The 6,206-nt window shown below is 39.1% G+C and overlaps 1 pseudogene; it reads left to right on the top strand.

The window, feature by feature from the left end:
* Nucleotides 1–1,793: 1,793 nt before the first annotated feature.
* Nucleotides 1,794–5,280, top strand: LOC111165356 (eukaryotic translation initiation factor 4 gamma 2 pseudogene; annotated as a pseudogene).
* The last annotated feature ends 926 nt before the right edge of the window (nucleotides 5,281–6,206 follow it).

The raw sequence follows: 6,206 nt of genomic DNA, 5'->3' as shown, positions 1-6,206 counted from the left end.
CTTTAAATGTCTGGGACTGAAGGCCTATTCACGTAGACTTTGGATAATATTTCCTAGATAGTAACTGTTATCTCATTCTCTTCTGTATGGTACTTTCTTTGTTTATAGTTATGGGCTTTCCTAAATTGGAAAGATTCCGTAAAAAGAGTGCTTAGTTTGTTTTCAGTGGTTTTAATGTCAAGCACATTCCTCTCTAGTACTTGTGTTTTCGTAACATCAGGGGAAATTAAAATGTGATCTTTTTACACAAGAAAATATTGTTGCATTTGGCAGCAGCAATATTATATGAAAAGGTGAGATCTAGAGAGCCTGCAACTTTTTGCTCTGTGACCTTAAGATGAGTCTTATAATCTCTGTCTGTGAAGTATGACTAGTAATTACCTATCTCACCTGATTATTGTGGGTGTGTAAGAAGGCAGTGTATATGAAAGTGATGAAGATAGTTATGTTATGCTCATTACTATCTTAAAGTTACTAATTCCTACTGAGTATATTTCTCTATTCTTCTATCTCCAGCTAGTTATTTGTATGCAAAAATGAATGTTTTATTCCTAAGAATAAAAAAGATCTTAAAAGTACCTGAAAGTCTAGAAAATTGAGCCAGAAATAATTTAAGAAATGGAGACTTTTTAATCAATACCTTCAACTTTTACAAGACACACACACACACACACACACTCACTCACCATTGCAATTTTGTCACATTCTTCTCTTTAATTTGTTTTGTATTCCTAAGTGTGCAGTGTGAAATCTGCAGAAGGTTTGATCATGCTAACTACAGAATTGTACAAACACAATGCCATTCAGATGAAAGAAAGAAGGGGACAGAAAAGAGAAATAGCATTATTTAGATCTGTTCTGTGCCATTTAGTAATTCAAAGAAAGCCAAAAGAAATCTGTAACATAGGCATTTCCCTGTTACTTTAGAAGTAGAGACTGTGGAAGCTTATCAAGCTTAAGTAAGCAGACAAAGAGCACGCAGCTATTAAATTGTGGTTTCAGAATTCAAAGTAACTCACATCAGACTGAATTCCAACCTTTTTATTTGCATGATGCATGATAAATCCTACTAACATTTTCTAATTTATTTAGCTTTTACCCACAGGCAGACGCATTATCGAGTGTTAAATATGAAATGTGCACAGTAATCCTTCTCCAGCTACTCCCCTTTCTTTTATGTCCTCCACAGGTCTCCAATTTCTTGCTTCCCTTTCTTTGAAAGCCCACTTATCTTGGCTTTCTTGATTAAAAGCCATTAACTTTTCTCTTGGTGATAATCTGAGCTGCAATTTGGTGGTACCTCCACCCCTGCCTGTGACCCATAGGATCTCCATATCCCTACTGGCCATTCTGACCACTTACTGACCATTGGGCCTCAGTAAGGAAAATCAGCCTAATTTCACCATGTAGTCATCTTTTGATTGTAGAAATCAGTGAACATATCAGACTTTTGTCCAGAACAAAGGGTTATTGTGGCAACTAAGTCCTTTATACTGAGTTGTAGATGGCTCCCTCTTGAGGGTTAACATCTGCTTTTTAAAAAAGGCTTTTTAAACAAGGTTCTACTGTATAGCACAGGGAACCGTATTTAATATCCTGTAATAAGCCATAATGGAAAAGAATATGAAAAAGAAAATATATATGAATATGTATGTGTGTATATGTATATGTGTGTATATATATCTGAATCATATATGTATGTGTGTGTGTTTATGTATATCTGAATCACTTTTCCATATACCAGAAACTAACACAACATTGTAAATCAACTCTACTTAAAAAAAAAAAAAAAAGCGTTTTAAATCCTTGCCTGGGACGTTGGGTTATCTTTACAACCATTTTATACTATTAGATTTCTATTTTAATGTTGGATGGACTGGATAGTCACTACAGATTCTTATCATTTGCAAGCTAGAGAGGCTTTATAGGTGTAACCCATTATTTCCCAGTCCACATTAGCCTGCAGGAGGCTCGACTGACTTTATTACAACTACACTTCAGATGGAAGGAGTAAAAACAATGAAAGGAAAAGGAAAGTACAATAAGCTGATTAACAGTGTATGTCTCTGCAGAGGGGGCTAAAGAAGAATCAGTTATGGGGACAGATTTTCATGACTGGCCCAAATTTAGGAAATAATCACCAGTCCTACCTCTCATTAGACAAATAAAACTACAGAAACTCAAATGCCTTCTTAAATCACATAACATTGCTGGAAGGGGCGACTCCTTCCTCCCCCTTCCCTCCGCCTTTTTTCTTTTCCGTTCCCCTCCCCCTCCCTTCCCCGTCCCCGATGACCAGATCCTGAGGAGGCAGCTGCAGTGGCAAATGCTGAGTTCTCGGTGAAGGTATTTCATTTCTCCCATCCCCTTCCCTTCCCACCCCATCCATTAATATTATTCTTTTGAAGATTCTTCATTGTCAAGCTGCCGAAGTGAAGAGTGAGATTGCAGAAGGCGGTACTTCTCGTTTCAGTGCTTCTTCTGGCGGAGGAGGAAGCCGGGGTGCACCTCAGCACTATCTCAAGACTGCTGGCAACAGTGAGTTCCTGGGGAAATCCCCAGGGCAAAAACGCGCAGAAATGGATTCCTGCAGGAAACACTAGACGAGGTGACAACTCCGTAGCAAACAACTATGCAAATGAAAAAGAACGACATGATGCAATCTTCAGGAAAGTAAGAGGCATACTAAGTAAGCTTACTCCTGAGAAGTTTGACAAGCTTTGCCTTGAGCTCCTCATTGTGGGTGTAGAGTCTAAACTCATCCTTAAAGGGATCATACTGCTGATTGTGGACAAAGCCCTAGAAGAGCCAAAGTATATAGCTCACTGTATGCTCAGCTATGTCTGCGATTGGCAGAAGATGAACCAGACTTCGATGGCCCAGCAGCAGAGGGTCAACCAGGACAGAAGCAAAGCACAACATTCAGACGCCTCTGAATTTCCAAATTACAAGATGAATTTGAAAACCGAACCAGAAATGTTGATATCTATGATAAGCGTGAAAATCCCCTCCTCCCCGAGGAGGAGGAACAGAGAGCCATTGCTAAGATCAAGATGTTAGGGAACATCAGATTCGTTGGAGAACGTGGAAAGCTTGATCTTATTTATGAATCTATCCTTCCAAAACACTTTTGGAAAAAAAGAAGAGACTCCAACTCAAAGATATGGAAGAGGATTTGGAGTGCCTCTGTCAGATAATGAGGACAGTGGAACCTAGATTAGACCAAGAAAGAGCCAAGTCCTTAATGGATCAAGTACTTTGCCCAAATGTGCTCCTTGATGTTAAGTAAGGAATTGCTGGTGAGGATTCGTTTCCTGCTGCAGCATACCACAGAGTTGAAAGAACACCATTGGGTTCCTCACAAGGCTTTTCTTGACAATGGACCAAAGATGATCAATCAAATCCGTCAAGATGCGGTAAAAGATCTAGGAGTGTTTATTCCTGCTCCTATGGCTCAAGGGATGAGAAGTGACTTCTTTCTGGAGGAACCGTTCATGCCACCCAGGATGACAATGGATAGGGACCCACTTGGAGGACTTGCTGATATGTTTGGACAAATGCCAGGTAGCAGAATTGGTACTGGCCCAGGAGTTATCCAGGATAGATTTTCACCCACTATGGGGCGTCATCGTTCAGATCAACTCTTCAGTGGCCATGGGGGACACATCATACCTCCCACACAATCACAGTTTGGGGAGATGGGAGGCAAGTTTATGAAAAGCCAGGGGCTAAGCCAGCTCTACCATAACCAGAGTCAGGGAATTTTATCCCAGCTGCAAGGACAGTTGAAGGATATGCCACCTCAGTTTCCTAAGAAAGGACAGCTTAATGCAGATGAGATTAGCCTGAGGCCTGCTCAGTCTTTCCTAATGAATAAAAATCAAGTTCCAAAGCTTCAGCCCCAGATAACTATGATTCCTTCTAGTGCACAACCACCACACACTCAAATACCACCTCTGGGACAGACACCTCAGCTTGGTCTCAAAACTAATCCACCACTTATTCAGGAAAAGCCTGCCAAGACCAGTAAAAAGCCACCACCATCAAAGGAAGAACTGCTTAAACTAACCAAAACTGTTGTAACCAAGTATCTGAATAGTGGAAATGCAAACGAAGCTGCCAATGGTGTAAGAGAGATGAGGGCTTCTAAACACTTTCTCCCTGAGATATTAAGCAAAGTAATCATCCTGTCACTAGATAGAAGCGATGAAGATAAAGAAAAAGCAAGTTCTTTGATCAGTTTACTCAAACAGGAAGGGATGGCCACAAGTGACAACTTCATGCAGTCTTTCCTGAGTGTATTGGACCAGTGCCCCAAACTGGAGATTGATATCCCCTTGGTGAAATCATATTTAGCACAGTTTGAAGCTCATGCTATCATTTCGGAGCTGGTGAGCATTTCAGAACTAGCTCAGCCACTGGAAAGTGGCAGCCATTTTCCTCTCTTCTTAGTTTGTCTTCAGCAATTAGCTAAATTATAAGATTGAGAGTGGTTAACAGAGCTTTTCCAACAAAGCAAGGTTAATATGCAGAAAATGCTCCCAGAAATTGATCAGAATAAGGACCACATGTTGGAGATCTTGGGAGGAAACGGACTGAGTTTCTTATTCCCACTCCTCAAATTGGAGAAGGCACTGTTAAAGCAAATAAAGTTGGATCATCCCCTCAAACCATATATAAGTGGATTAAAGATAACATCTCTCCCAAACTTCATGTAGGAAAAGGATTTGTGAACATCTTAGTGACTAGCTTCTTACAGTACATTTCTAGTGAAGTAAACCCACCCAGTGATGAAAGAGATTCTTCCTCTGCTCCTTCCAAAGAACAGAGCAGGAAAAACAACTGCTTCTTTCCTTCAAGCCAGTAATGCAGAAATTCCTTCATGATCACATTGATCTACAAGTCAGTGCCCTCTGTGCTCTTCAGGTGCACTGCTACAATAGCAACTTCCCAAAAGGCATGTTACTTTGCTTTTTTGTTCACTTCTATGACATGGAAATTATTGAAGAAGGTTTCTTGGCTTGGAAAGAAGATATAACCCAAGAGTTCCCAGGGAAAGGCAAGGCTTTGTTCCAGGTGAATCAGTGACTAACCAGGCTAGAAACTGCTGAAGAAGAAGAATCAGAGGAAGAAGCTGATTAAAAGAATCAGCTAAAGCCTTAAATTGTGCAAAACGTACCATTACTATGACATAACTGCATTTGACCTAACCACTGCGAAAATTCATTCTGCTGTAATGTTTGCACAATATTTAAAGCAGAAGCGTGTCAGTTAGGATTTCCTTCGGCATAAGTTTTTTTGCAGTGTAATGTCTTAATCATAGTCTACCATCAAATATTTTAGGAGTATCTTTAATGTTTAGATAGTATATTAGCAGCATGCAATAATTACATCATAAGTTCTCAAGCAGAGGCAGTCTATTGCAGGGGCCTTCTTTGCTGCCAGTTATCATAGGTTGTTTTAAGTTAGAAAACTGAATAGCAACACTGAATACTGTAGAAATGCACTTTGCTTAGTAATACTTGGGTTGTTGCAATATTTACTTATCCATTTGGTTGTTACAGAAAAATTCTTAACTGTAATTGATGATTGCGTAATAGTATATTGCCAGTATTTCTACCTCTAGTAATGGGTTTTATGTGCTAGATTTTAATATCCTTGAGCCTGAGCAAGTGCACAAGTCTTTTTAAAAGAAACATGGTTTACTTGCACAAAACTGATAAATTTTGAGAGATTGTAAGTGCCCTTGAAGTGGTCTTTGTGAGTGTGAAACTAATGGTGAGAATTTGAATTGGTCCCTTGTATTATAGTATTGAAATTAAGCCTACTTAATTTATCAAGTCATGTTCATGCCCTGATTTTATATACTTGTATCTATCAATAAACATTGTGATACTTGAAAAAAAAAACATTGATGGAAGGGGAAATACTAAACCCTAGACGTTATGGTTTACAGATGCACAATATTACCACCTAGACACATTCACCAAGCAGTCTCATGTGGGCCTTAATTAAAGCTTAATTCTGCATTTCTTCTAGTAATTATATGTGCAGGCTGCTGTTAAATGAAGAATACTCTTTATTTTCCTGGACCTCTTAAGAATATTGCAATCCAAGGTTGGGACTACAAATTAATACTAAGAGGTTTAATTACTAGAGCATATGCTATGACATTTATATGAAATAATAGACTGAGCATAACAAAA

Source organism: Delphinapterus leucas, chromosome 20 (genome assembly GCF_059928025.1).
Source record: "Delphinapterus leucas isolate spDelLeu-1000000601 "Yukka" chromosome 20, BTC_Dleu_Yukka2, whole genome shotgun sequence".
NCBI classification, from domain to species: domain Eukaryota; kingdom Metazoa; phylum Chordata; class Mammalia; order Artiodactyla; family Monodontidae; genus Delphinapterus; species Delphinapterus leucas.
Note: the sequence above shows the minus strand (reverse complement) of the source record. Positions and strands in the feature narration are given on the sequence as shown.